At 41.8% G+C, this 13,721-nt stretch overlaps 1 non-coding gene across 1 annotated transcript; it reads right to left on the reverse strand.

Annotated features, from left to right (window-relative positions):
- Window positions 1-2,401: 2,401 nt before the first annotated feature.
- On the reverse strand, window positions 2,402-2,474 carry TRNAE-CUC (transfer RNA glutamic acid (anticodon CUC)). Its single transcript has one exon. It is a non-coding gene; the product is annotated as a tRNA-Glu (tRNA).
- Window positions 2,475-13,721: the final 11,247 nt, after the last annotated feature.

Below are 13,721 nucleotides of genomic sequence, written 5' to 3' on the forward strand. Positions count from 1 at the left end.
GGATCCTCTCCACCTCTCTATTGAGCTCTATTTGGATAGTTTCATCTCCACATTCAAAGGCTTATGCTGCACAGATTCCTGAATGTGGCTTCTTTTGGGGACAGAGCACCAGCCCTGGGTGGAGTAGCGTCCCTAATAGCATTTCCCACCCGCCAGGCTGTGTGCTTTTATGCAGATGCGTTGAGTGCTTTCCTTTTCTGTAAATGTCTGATCCACAACAGGACTACCCCCTGCCCGCTTTCATCTTGCTCGGCTCTCACAGAGCCCTTTTAAGGTAGGGACCATGTGGCAGCTCTGTCACAGATAAGTTGGCCTCCTTCTATCAAGAAGTTGAAAGCCTGACAATAGCCCTGAAATTTCTAGAGACAAATAGTTCATATATTTTCAGTTTGATGGCACATTAGTCATGAATCGTTGTTTTCTCTGAATGTGATAAAAGATCAGCTCAAATGAGCTTCTGTACAAAGAGGAGTTTGATAGGATATGGGAATTGCTTATATCATCAAAGGAAACTGACAGCCAAACCCACTTGAGAAACTATAATGAGAGACCAAAATGTCTCAAGGATCTGTGTTTTGTCTCTGCTTCTCTCTCCTGTCGACTTCTTTATCACTACACGCTGGCCCACATTTCACATCTTGCTGTTCCCACAACTAGAACGGGACCGGGACTGACTCTCTCTTGGTCCCAAGGTTAAATAATCACAGCCAGGGAAGGGCTGTGATTGGTTCAACTGGCGCAAGCACGTCACTCCTGGAGGCAAAAGCCCTCAGATATCTGGAAAAGTTTTATCAAATTGTATTGAGCGGTTGACTTTAAATCATCTCTTTTGTGCAATGCAACTCTTGATGATTTCCCAGTGCACATGTTGCCTTTGGAAAAACGGGTGCTTTGATTACGGTGTTTGCTTCCCTCAACAGAACCTTTCTGGCACGAGTGGAAATATCCATTTCAGCAAAGACATCTGCCATTTTTTTAAAGTGGGTGGGATATTCTGCTTAAAATCCTGTGTTAAATGCTATTATTTAAAGAATATTTAGTACTGCAAATAATTTATAGGTTTAATAAGACTACATTATCGTTTCTAGCAAGAAAAAAGCTGTTTTAATATACTTTTTATTTATTGAGGAATTAAAGCTGAGGTTTTTAGCGGGGGAAGTTGATTACAGCAGCTCTGGGCTAAGTCCCCATATTTTAAAATGGGAATGAGTGCTGGTAGTATATGTCACCATCTTTGAAAAAGCCAAGTATCGATTGCAACAGAAAAGCAGGCCGGATTCTACCATTAGGTTCAGCCTTGTTGCATTCAACCGTCCTTCACAGATCGTAATTGTCTTGTCCACTCCCCACTTCCGTTTCGTTGAGGATGACGAGCACTTCATTTGCATCTACTCCTTTGCCTCCTTTGAGGGATGCGGACTGACTCTGAAAGACCAACCTTGATCTCACGGAGGGTGAGACGTAGAGGCAGACAGGCCTGGATTCAAGTTTTACACACGGCCACTTCCTATGTGGGACTGAATAGGATACTCGACATTATAAAGTTAGTATGTTCTCATTTGTAAAACTGGGATGATGCTATTACCCAGAGTTGTTTGGGGTATTTTTTTTTAACCTTAAAAATGTTTTTATTGGAATATAATTGTTTTACTATATTGTGTTAGTTTCTGCTGTACAGTGAGTCAATCAGCTGTATGATTAATGTATACCCCTCACTCTTGAACCTACCCCCCCACCTCCCCATCCCACCCCGCTGGGTCATCGCAGAGCCCTGAACTGAGGTTTTAAAGGACGGCACATGATGACTTGGTAGAGTTGTATTTCGTCCCAGCCATGCTGACTTCCTTCCCTTTGCTGGGTCATCTGACTCCCTCTTGGTCCCCTCTGCTCCCCCAGCATGGGGTGGGCAGAGGGCATTGAGGGAGAGGCTGACCACACCCACGTTAGCCTGACTTCCAGGGGCACCGTTAACCCCAGGGATCCCTTTCCTCTCTGTTGCTTTCACATGAACTGCAGGTCACTGTCAGTCGGCTGGCCTGTCACAGTGCGAGCACCGCTCTAAAATGGAGTGTCCACCTGTCCTGCGAGTCCAGCTCCCTAATGAGGTGAGAAGCCGGCCTTGAGCACAAGACTGCCCTTTTAAAACCTATGACTTGGGACTCCCCTGGTGGTCCAATGGTTAGAACTTCCAGTGCAGTGGTCAAGGGTTCAGTCCCTGTTTGGGGAACTGAGATTGCACAGGCTGCAGGGTGAGGCCAAAAAAGAAATCAATAAACCGCATGACTTAGGCGTTTCAGTCCTGTGTCCTCTCACCTTCCTTGTTTACTTTTTCTCTCTCTCTCTCTTTTCTATTTTAAGGAGGAGGTTGGGAGTGGGTAGGGAGGGTGTTATGGGATTTTAGCTCCCCGACCAGGGATTGAACCCAGGCCCGCGGCAGTGAGAGCACAGAGTCCTAACCACTGGACCACCAGGGAATTCCCCCAAGTCAACTTTTGTGTTCATTCCAAGAACCCATGTCCTTGGAGAACATTTCTTAGAAGGAAGTAATGGCGTTGGTGTAAAAGCATAAGCATGATTGGAGGGACTCTGCTCTGTGACGTGAGAGGTTGGCTGACCTGGGCCCCGGGAGTGGCAGGAAAGAGAAGAAACCAGCCATCAGAAAGAGCACCATGTAAACACTCAGGCACCAGCATCCTCATCCAAGAAGCTGCTACGAATGTCAAGCGCGTCGTCGTTGCTGAGGCAGGCTCAGAGGCCAGCCAAGCTCTGGGCTGTGCCAGTGGAAGGATGAAACGCTGCTGTCGTTTTCTCTGCTCATTAACGTCCAGTTTCCTGAGGTGACACGGCTCCTAGTGCGTGAAGAAAGCAAACGTGTCTTTGTCCTTCTCTGGCTCTTCATGTCAAGCTTAGCTTTACGACAGATGAGCCCAGGCTCATTCCAATGACTTATCCATGTCAACAAAAATGGCAGAAAGAATCTTTAGGGCAGGACCTACACTTAGACGTGGATGAACACGGGATACGCTGTGGCATTTGGACCTCTTGGATGGTCAAGAATCCTGCCCTTTCCAGTACAACTGAAGGGATGACAGTGACCGGCTGCCTCGGGAAATTCTATGGAGGTTCCTGAGAATGTCCACAGGCGCTGTCAGCAGCTCCACCCAGACCTGTCTGCTGCTGAAACTGTATATTCGTCTAGCCCAGGGCTCAACCGCCCAGGCCCGGGGCCAAGGATGGTCCTATTTCTGTTGAGAAGGGTCAGGAATGCTTTCCATTTAATCCTGTCTCAGATAACATTCAGATGCTTTAGCCCATAAAAATAAATTCAATTCTTGGAGGTCTAATGTGTGTTTGGGTCTTTATATATAGACGGTGGGGACTATATTTCAATATTGGCTTTAATAGAAAAAGCAGGCCCTGCGTGTCTGTAAAATGAAGCCATTGAAGCCATTTTAAAACCTATAATTATCTTGATAATGCAATAGAATGGGAGATGCAATAGAATTCAATAACATAATGTAGATTTTTAAAAATTCTAAAGACAATATTTGGATTGATCATTTAAATACAGTTCAAACAGGCCTAACTTTATTTCTCACTTAGAAAAAGGTAAGAAAACCGTTTCTGATTGCTGTCGATCCAGGCCATGAATGAATAGCCATTCCTGCCACAGGAAAATTGAATTTCTCTAGAGACCTTTGCATTGTGGCAAAGGCAGCAACTTATGAATTTGTCCGGAGCGCCACCTAGTGGAGAGAAGTATTGCTGCAGAAACCTCCGCGGGTGATGGTGTTTAAATTTCTTCTCAAGAGAAATCAGAATTTCTTGTTAATAGAAACAATGTGAAACCCTTTTTTAAATCTCTAGTTTGTAAACGTAAATCTCAGTTTTCTCTAACCTGTAGTCTGTAAATGATTTTTCCAATCTGTTTTTGTTGTTCCGTCATTCTTTGTGCGACTTCCCTGTCCTTCACCATCTTCCTGAGTTTGCTCAAACTCGTGTCCATTGAGTCAGTGAAGCCATCCAACCATCTCATCCTCTGTTGCTCCCTTCTCCTCTTGCCCTCAGTCTTTCCCAGCATCAGGATTTTATTTCCAATGAGTATAAATGTTTTACCTCAGTAAATACAGCATACTGAATGTAACCATTTCTTAGGTAAGTCAGAATCCGATCATGCTTTTTGAAATGAGGTCACTGGTTGATTAAATTATAGGTTATAATTATTTAAGTGGCACATTCAGGTATATATGTGTGTGTGCGTGCATAGGCATGTATACACACATGTGTGTAGGGTATATAGTCACTTCCTTATAAAAGCATGCAGAATGTGCTCTGCCACCCATTGGAAAGTTTGCCACTCATTCGAAATGACCCTGACACTGGGAAAGATTGAAGGCAGGAGGAAAATGGGATGACAGAGGATGAGATGATTGGAAGGTATCACCGACTTGATGGACATGAGTTTGAGTAAACTCTGGGAATTGGTGATGGGCAGGGAGGCCTGCTGTGCTTCGGTCCTTGGGTTTGCAAAGAGTCAGAGATGACTGAGCAACTGAACTGAACCGAACTTGCCACCAAAACTGCCCCGCTGTGAGCCCCCGGGAGGGCAGGGGCCACTGCATATGGGGGTTTGTAGCCTGTGGCTGCAGATTTAAAGCTGTGGTTCTCAACCTTGACTGTATTTTGGAATCCTCAGGAGAGCTTTCAAAAAACAGTGATGCCAGGTCGCACCCCCAGAGACTCTGATTTAATTGGTGTATAGAAGGTGGTGAGTATTGGGAATTTTAAACACTCCCCAGATGATTCTCATGTGCCCTCAATAACTTCTCCCAAGTGCAGAAATGGCAGTATCACTCCTCTGAGAGAGCAGAAGCCAGCAAGAAGGAAGAGGGTAATGAAAAGGAGGCTGGGAACTTGCCTGCAACCTCATGGCCCTGGTGGCTCAGAAGGTAAAGAATCCACCAGCAACACAGGAGACACAGGTTCAATTCCTGGACATAACTGAGCGACCAACACATACACAAGTACCTGGTTATTAACTGGTTACCTAGTGCTGTTAACTGGCAATTAACTGGTTACCTGGTGCTACTCACCACCCAGTGTGAGAACAGTGTTACGGGTATTCTTCTAGCCTGCCAGTCACAGGTGGTTGAACGAAAGGAAGAGCATGAGGACATCAGAAAGCTCCAGAAACGAACCTCTCATTGGTTTACAAGCTAGCACTGAAAAGTGTTCACAAAAGGGAAATAAATTAATAAAGAGTATATGTTTAATTTCAGTAGTAATTATATGTGTACAAATAAACATATCTTCCCTCCTAATTACCATAAAAATTATTTTAATGATATTCAGTGTTAACAGGGCAAGAGTGAAACTCATCTTCCATTGACTGTATCCGCTTTGGAAAATAATTGAGCAGCATGGGTCAGGGCTGATAAAAATGTTTCCTGTTTATCCGAAGAGATGATACAAATGAGCTTACAAAACAGAAAGAGACTCACAGACTTAGAGAATGAATCTACAGTTGCCAGGAGAAGAATGAGGAGAAGGGATAGTTAGAGAGTTTGGGATGGATATGTAGACATTGCTGGATTTAAAATGGATAACCAACAAGGACCTACTATACAGCACATAGAACTCTGCTCCATATTATGTGGCAGCCTGGATGGGAGGGGAGTTTGGGGGAAAATGGATACATGTCCATGTACGGTTGAGTCCCTTCACTGTTCATCTGAAACTATCACAACACGGGTTAATCAGCTATATCCCAATATGGAAAAAAAAAAAAGTTTCCTGTTTAACCACCTAATTCCCCTGAAAATCTGAGGAAACATTTTATAATATGGGAAAATCTACATGGATGAAAAGGTTCATCATAATTATTCTTAATAGTACAATATGAGAAATAGTCAAAGTATAAACAGTAAGAGAAAGGTTAAAAAGATAAATCACATATCCATTGGGTAGAACATTATGCAGCCATTATAAACATTGTTAGAAATGAAAATGTTTCGTATCAAAATCTTTATGCTCTAATGCTAAGTAAGGGCTTCCCAGATGGCACTAGTGGTAAAGAATCCGCCTGCCAATGCAGGAGACCTGAGACTCAGGTTCAATCCCTGGGTTGGGTAGATCCCCTGGAGGAGGGCATGGCAACCCACTCCAGTATTCTTGCCTGGAGAACCCCCACGGACAGAGGAGCCTGGTGGGCTACAGTCCACAGGGTCGAGAAGAGTCAGACAGGACTGAAGTGGCTTAGCACACAGCACAGGGGATGAATGAGGGGCAGGAATGGAGAGTCCTGGGGCTCTGCAGGCACCTCCAAGCTCTGATTCTGTAAAGTGCTCTTCCTCCCTAAAGAAAGCAGGTGTTACTTAACAAAAACTCCCCCAAAGTGCAAGGAGTTGACCAACCTCAGCCAGATGGACAATTCCAGGGAAAAAAACCACCGCAAAATGCCAAGAAGACACAGGAGCAGCAGAGAAAGAGGATCCCTGAACGGGATGCCAATTCTGTTTGATGAGTCAGGAGTGGGACCTAGAAGGTACAGGTTTTGAAAAGCACCCAGAAAATGTTGGGAACCAATGAAATTTGACAACTGGTGCTCCAGATGTCCTTTGCTTATCTCCTGCCAAGTGTAAGGTTTCACAAAGTCCTCTCTCATACATCCTGCTCTGCCCACACTCATGCCTCTGGCTTTTTTTTTTTTTTTCAGGGCTGAGCTATTTGCAACAATCTATTGAGCTTCAATCTGTATTTACCCACTGCATCTCCCATGCTGGTACCGGAACAGTGGTTCCTAAACTTAAGCGTGCGTCAGGATAGGCTGGGTGCTGTGACACAACACACAGATTCCCAGATCCCATGACTGGAATTTCTGATTCTGAAGGCTGGGGTTGGGGATGAAAATTTGGATTTTTCATCAGGTTCTTGGGGGAGGCTGTTCCTGGTGGTCCGGACACTTTGAGAAGCGCTGTACTGGAAGGGTCATCCTAAAGCAGATGCTGAGTTTGTCCGTCACCTGAAGACTTGTGTGTTTACAGCAGAAAGCCCAGCCACTGAGCAGAGTCCAAAGACACTGTAGCTTTTCCAGAGACTTCCTTCTCCTGTTCACATCTCTGGCTCAAGCACTTCCCCGTGTGCACCAAACACTACCCCATGCTGCGTTCCTTCACACTTGCAGTCTTTGCAGATTCAAGTCTCTCTCCGGAGAGATTCTTCTATTTCTATACTGGGTCAACTCCCACTCATCAGTCAAGATTCTGCTGGAATGTCACTTTCTCCACGAAACCGTCACAGGATCCTTCAGAAATAGCATTTTTCTCTCTCTGCTTCTCTGTGCCTCTGATTTGGAATACAGCACATTGCATTTTTTTTAAAAAAAGATTTCTTTGATATGGACCTTTGAAAAAGTTTTTACTGAATTTGTTGCAACATTGCTTCGTCTTTCTTTAATGTTTTGGTTTTCTGGCCAAAAGGCATGTGGGAACCCATACCCCTTCTACTGGAAGCTGAAGTCCGAACCACTGGACCTTCAGGAAAGTCCCCCAGTGCATTGCATTTTGATCCTCTGAATATCTCGATTACCTGCAGAATTCGCTAATTCATCATCAGCATTTCAAATAAAGATAAATTATATTCTTTATTGCTTATTCTCTATATCCCAAAGACCTAGCACAAAAGACATGCTAAATTCACACTTGTTGCCTGAAAGATGGGAGAATCAAGGACACTAGTTAGGCAAAGGGTTGTTTGATTTTTTCCTAAAGCCTAAAAGTACTTAAAGTGAAAAAGCAGAATCATTCTTTAGATGGCAGTTGAGCTATCAGTTACCTAGCTCTGGAAACTGTTTAAGGCTGGACACTGTGGGAAATACACAAATTTCCATAATGAACATCCTTAGAATACTATACTCTCTACAGAAGGATTAATGTCACGTTTTCCATTCCTTGCCCAAACCTCCCAAAAAGACTTTAGTATTTAAAATCTGATGCAAAAGAGTTTGGGTGTGATTTCTCTCTCCTCTAAGCAAATATACAGCAAATAAAAAATTTTCATCTGACAAGAGAAATGGTTTGATAATACCCATCACATTTGAAATATAGGACATGTAATTTGGAGGATAGAAGCCCCAAATCTTTCCTTTTTATTTATATTAGTGCAAATATTTTAGGGCTTAAAGACAAATACACGGCCACTGGAGAAACTTAGCCTGGTTCACAAAAACAAATTACAATCATCCATTTTCAGGGCTCTAAAATATTGGCTGCTGCTTCTACTGCTGCTAAGTCACGTGTCTGACTCTGTGCAACTCCATAGACGGCAGCCCACCAGGCTCCCCCGTCCCTGGGATTCTCCAGGCAAGAACACTGGAGTGGGTTGCCATTTCCTTCTCTGAAGCATGAAGGTGAAAAATGAAAGTGAAGTCGCTCAGTTGTGTCCGACTCAGCGACCCCATGGACTGCAGCCTTTCAGGCTCCTCCGTCCATGGGATTTTCCAGGCAAGAGTACTGGAGTGGGGTGCCATTGCCTTCTCCAAAAATATTGGCTAGGCTGAGGAAATTCCAAATTTATAGACGATTCTGAGTGAAGATGTTTTTCTCTCACTGGTTGGTATTTTATAATACGTGTCATCGTGTTCAGCCTTGTAGGATTTATATTAGGAATCATACCTTCAGATAAAAGCCGGATCAAGGAAAGGGGTTAGTTGGCAGAGTATTTGTCAGTGAATGATTCACAAAAAATGAGTTCGTTTGTTCTGAGTTTCAATCTTCTTTTTCAATAAAGACCTTGACCAAGGGCTTGGAGATCTGCCCCTGCTTGTTTGTACTTCAAAAGGGCAAAGTACTCGATGTCACGAGGGTGAGGTGAGACTGGCCAGCTGAGAAACATTCTGGGATGTAACCACTAATTCAACTTAGAGTAATCATTCATTCACTCATTCAGCAAGTTCTTATTGGTGGCCAATTGCTTGCAAGGCCCCCTTGTTGGCCCTAAAGATACAGCAATGACAAAACAGACACAAGTCTTCTCCCGTGTGGGTCTCACACTCTAGCTGGGGAAAGAGGAGTAATAAAATGTGTGTGCGTGTATGTGCACGTACATGAACGCACATGTGTGTGCATAAACCACCCCAGAATAAAGCTTCGTGCTGGCTAAAGAACTATGGGAGTGGCTAGACTACAGTTTTCATCCAGGGAAAAGCTCATTGGCTGTCCCACCTGGAGAGGGGGAAGAATGACCAATCAGCTGTCTGGGGGAGGAGCCTTCCAGGCAGAGGGAACAAAATGTACAGAGATTCCGCGGTGGGATCACATAGAGGGACTAGTGTGATTGGAGGGAATGAAGGGAGAGTATTAGAAAATGAGATCCAAGGGAACAGGATGGTGAGGTGGGCGCTGGAGTCTGGTCTTACATGGCCTTGTAGACCTCTATTTTGGCTTTTACTTGGTATGAGGTGAGAAGACTTTGTAATGTTGAGTAGCAAAGCGATAATAAGATCTCTCCTATTTTAGAATTGTCAGTCTGGCTGCTGTCTTCAGAGTCAACTGAAGGGAGAAGGGGCAGAAGCCGGGAGATGAATTAGAGGGCTATGACAACAATTCAGGTGAGAGATGGGTTTGGCTCAGACAGGGATTTAGTGTAGGTGGTGAAAAGTGATCAGACTCTGGATATAATTTGAAAGAAGAGCTGACAGGATCTGCTAAAGGCCCAGGTAGAAAACGTGAGAGAAAGAGAGAAGTCATGGATGCTGTCAGGGTTTGTTTGGGGAGGAGTGGTAAAGGGAATGGCTTTGAGAGGGAGAGAGCTCTATTTGGAACATGTTGAGATGCTGATGGCACAGCCAAATGAAGCCTAGACTTAAGGAAGATATAAATTTGGCGTCCTCTGCATGTAGCTGTTATTTAAAGCCATCAGACAGAATGAATGCTAATAAGGTGAGTATTGTAAAGTAATAATAATAAGCAGAAACAACAATTAAATAGAGTTGGGAAACCTGAAGGAGGAGCTCTCACACCCTGGGACATGCTTGACCCAGCAGGAAGAAAAAGACTCCTTTCCCGACAAGGACTCTGCTGACTTTCTTTTCCTCTTATAAAAGTCTTCCATTGCTCTGGGGCGGGGTGGGGTGGGGGCTTGAATGTGGCGTGCCATGGTTGCACACCCCAAATTTCAATTCTCTGTTGATCCCAACTTAACCCATTTTTATTGGAGAAATGTCTGGTAGTCTGTTTGTTTCCGGTCAAAAGTGTGTGGATAGAAAAGAGGACAAGTACAAAGTAAATGTTCTGAGCTCTCTAGTGGAAAAGATCAGGGGCATAAGAAAGTCGAAGAACCAAATGAAGAAGCGAAGGATGTAGGAAGGATCTTCCACAAGGACATTGAAATCATCAAGAATTAAGAGAAATGTTGGAGAATGTAATAGTGACCCAGAAGCTAAAATATTCATGAGATAGACCATCCAAAGTTTTGATTATTATACAGTCAAGTAGAAGGACTGAAAAATGCTATAAACTCCAATAGATTGTTAGTCTACAGTGGAGACACATATTGACTTCTATTACCTATCCTTTAGTGCCACCTGCTGGACACAGACCAAAGCAAATAACTACAAAAGGATGATTTTTTTAAAGAAAGTCCTTGTGATTAAGAAAATTTCACAGAAAATAAAAAAGTTCTTAGTGTACTGAGAGTAATTAGATAGTAACTTTGCAATTTCACCAAGCTTTGTTTCTTAAATATCTAAGGAAAAACTAGAGAAAAGGAGGATGTATAAAGAGGGAAGAAATTTGGAGATTAAAAAGTAGGCACACAAAAGGAAAAAAAGAAGTGGAAATGAGAAGGATTGTTTGATTATTCTATGATTTGTCTTTTGGAAAATGTACTATCCACTTTAGAAATTGGGACATATACTATCCAGTTTTGAAAGTCTCATGTATACACGTGCTTTCCCCTCCCCAAGAGGTTAAATTTTCATAATCAGGTCCCCCACCTTACATATTCCTGGTGACATGCCTATCCTACCACTGTATTTAGGACAGGGCCTGGCAAAGAGTAGATGCTTAATATTCAAAGACTGGAGTAAGAAGAAACAACAGCAAAGATATTTTAAACAAACTCACAGACAAGTAAAACAGGCCTAGTGGTTACCAATGGGGAGAAGGAATGGGGGAGGGGCAGTAAAGGGTATGAGATTAAGAGATACAAACAACTCTGTGTAAAATAGATAAGCAACAGGCATATATTGTAGCACAGGGAAATATAGCCATTATTTTGTAGTAACTTTAAATGGAGTAGAATCTATAAAAATAGTGAATCACTATGTTGGATACCTGAAACTAACATAGTACTGTAAGTCAACTATACTTCAGTTAAGAAAAGAGTGTAGACAGTTGTACAACAATATGAATATACTTATTACCAAATTGTGCACTAAAAAATGTTAAGATGGTGCATGTTATGTGACTTTCAACTCAGAAATTTAAAACTATAAAATAATCTTATTATTTTTTAAAATACTTTTTTTTAAATGTAGACCATTTTTAAAGTCTTTATTGAATTTTTTACAGTATTGCTTCTGTGTTATTTTTTGGTTTCTTGGCCCTGAGGTATGTGGGATCTTCTTAGCTCCCTGACTAGGAACCGCATACTTCCTGCATTGGAAGACGAAGTCTTAACCATTGCACCACCAGGGAAGCCCCATAAAAACTATAAAATAATTTTAAAAGGGCAGCATGAAGGGTCCTTGGAGCCATGGAAATAGCCTGGGTCTAGATTGAATTGATGTAGACATCCTGGCTGTGGTATTGTATTACACCACAGTCTTGCAGGATGTTACCTCTGGGAAAGTCTGGAAAAAGAGCACATTGTATTTCGCTGTATTATTTCTTACAATTGCAAAATAAAAAGTTCAATTAAAAAAGACTATCTAATAGAATGATTTGGTATTGACAATAAACTGCCTCAAGACCAGAGCGTGAATAAATTAGATGTTGCTTTGTTGTAGACAGGGTTGCACTAGAGAAGTTCCTCTTTCTAGCACCTAATTGGCAGGCCCCTAGCACCTGAAGTCAAGGACGAACGTCCAAGTGAATTTCTCTACATCAGCTGCAGCTGGTAACTGCTTGTTTGGCTTTTTTTCTGGTGTGAATTTCCCTCATTCAAGTTGTACAGATTTCAACAAGTCTAGAAGGACAAAGGGATAAATTGTCCTTTTTTGGAGAATTAAATAAAACAAATGGTTCCAAGTATTCTGGACTAATCAGCAATTGCTCATTGCCATAATATGCCTCTGGAAATTGCAATTTCCTGCATTGCTAAAAATCAAAATGTTCATTTCATGAATTTATGAGATGAAATTTAAGACTAATAAGCTGGTATTTTGGTGTTGACTGTAAAATTGTTTGCAATAACTTACTGCCAAATGGAAAATAACCAAATCCTCCAATAAAGAAGCATTGGTTAAATATATGATAGCATATTTCAACTTTTTAAAAATTGCTAACTCCTTAAGTGGTTTAAAAAATATATTTTTATAATTTTGAATGGCATGTGAGGAAAAAAGCCCTCATTTTAAATTTAAAATATGAAACACACATTTTAGGGTCAATATATTAAGTGTTAGAAAATTTCTTAAAAATACAATAGATGAATCATGTGCGGAGATTATTAGTTAATAAAAATAGTTAGGGAGTCTTAAACAAAGCAGTGTATATATACCCTAAATATTTTGTTTCAACCTAAAACAATTATATATACTTTCACTTGAAAGTGAAAGTATAAATGTTTTACTTTCACTTGAAAATGGACGGTAAAGAACCTGCCTGCAATTCAGTAGACCCAGGTTCAATCCCTGGGTCAGGAAGATCTCCTGGAGATGTGAATGGCAACCCACTCCAGTATTCTTGTCTGGAGAATTACATGGACAGGTGGCTGTCCATGGGGTTGCAAAGAATCGGGCACAACTGAGCGACTAACATTTTCACTTGAAAGCACTTTGATGTAACATGGAAGCGTGGTCGGAATTCTTTTTTTTTTTTTTTTTTAGGATGGACTCAGGACCTTTATTATTTAGTTAAACTGTAAATACCTTTCCTAAATTCTTTTCAACTCTCTAAGGGCATTTTATTAAAAAAAAAAAAAGGATTTTAAAGAAGTCTTTCAGCTTCTTGCTAGTGTCTTTCAAAGTACATTTGTTTTATTTTTTTTTAATTTTATTTTTAAACTTTACATAATTGTATTAGTTACAAAGATCGCATCGTAATGTATTACCTATAATTGCAGGTTTAGTTTTCTTGAATTGGAGGGTGAAATTTGTACATTTTATGAAACCATATGAATATAAGCTTCAAAGATTTCTTTTTTTATATAATCTTGTCTATTCCTTTAGATCATATTTAAGAAAAAATGCTTTTCAAAATTAAATGTAATAGCTAGTAGTTGGGCTGGATGTCACAGGCTTATGAGCCTTTTAGATGAAAGAAAGAGCCCAGAGACAGTGACAGAAACATCAACCGCTACTAGACACAGAGATGCAACCGCTGTCTGAACAACCGCTCTATATGTCTGAACCAAAAGGTCTATGTTTCTAGGTGTCTGAAACAAAAGGGCGTAGAGTGACACCCCACTGTGAACAGCAGACAGTAAGAGCAGGCAGGACACAATTGCAGCCTTCGCTGCTTGAGGGACAAGGAGACTGCCCTTTATATGGGGAATCAGTG

This window comes from Bos indicus, chromosome 23 (genome assembly GCF_029378745.1).
Source record: "Bos indicus isolate NIAB-ARS_2022 breed Sahiwal x Tharparkar chromosome 23, NIAB-ARS_B.indTharparkar_mat_pri_1.0, whole genome shotgun sequence".
NCBI classification, from domain to species: Eukaryota; Metazoa; Chordata; class Mammalia; order Artiodactyla; family Bovidae; genus Bos; species Bos indicus.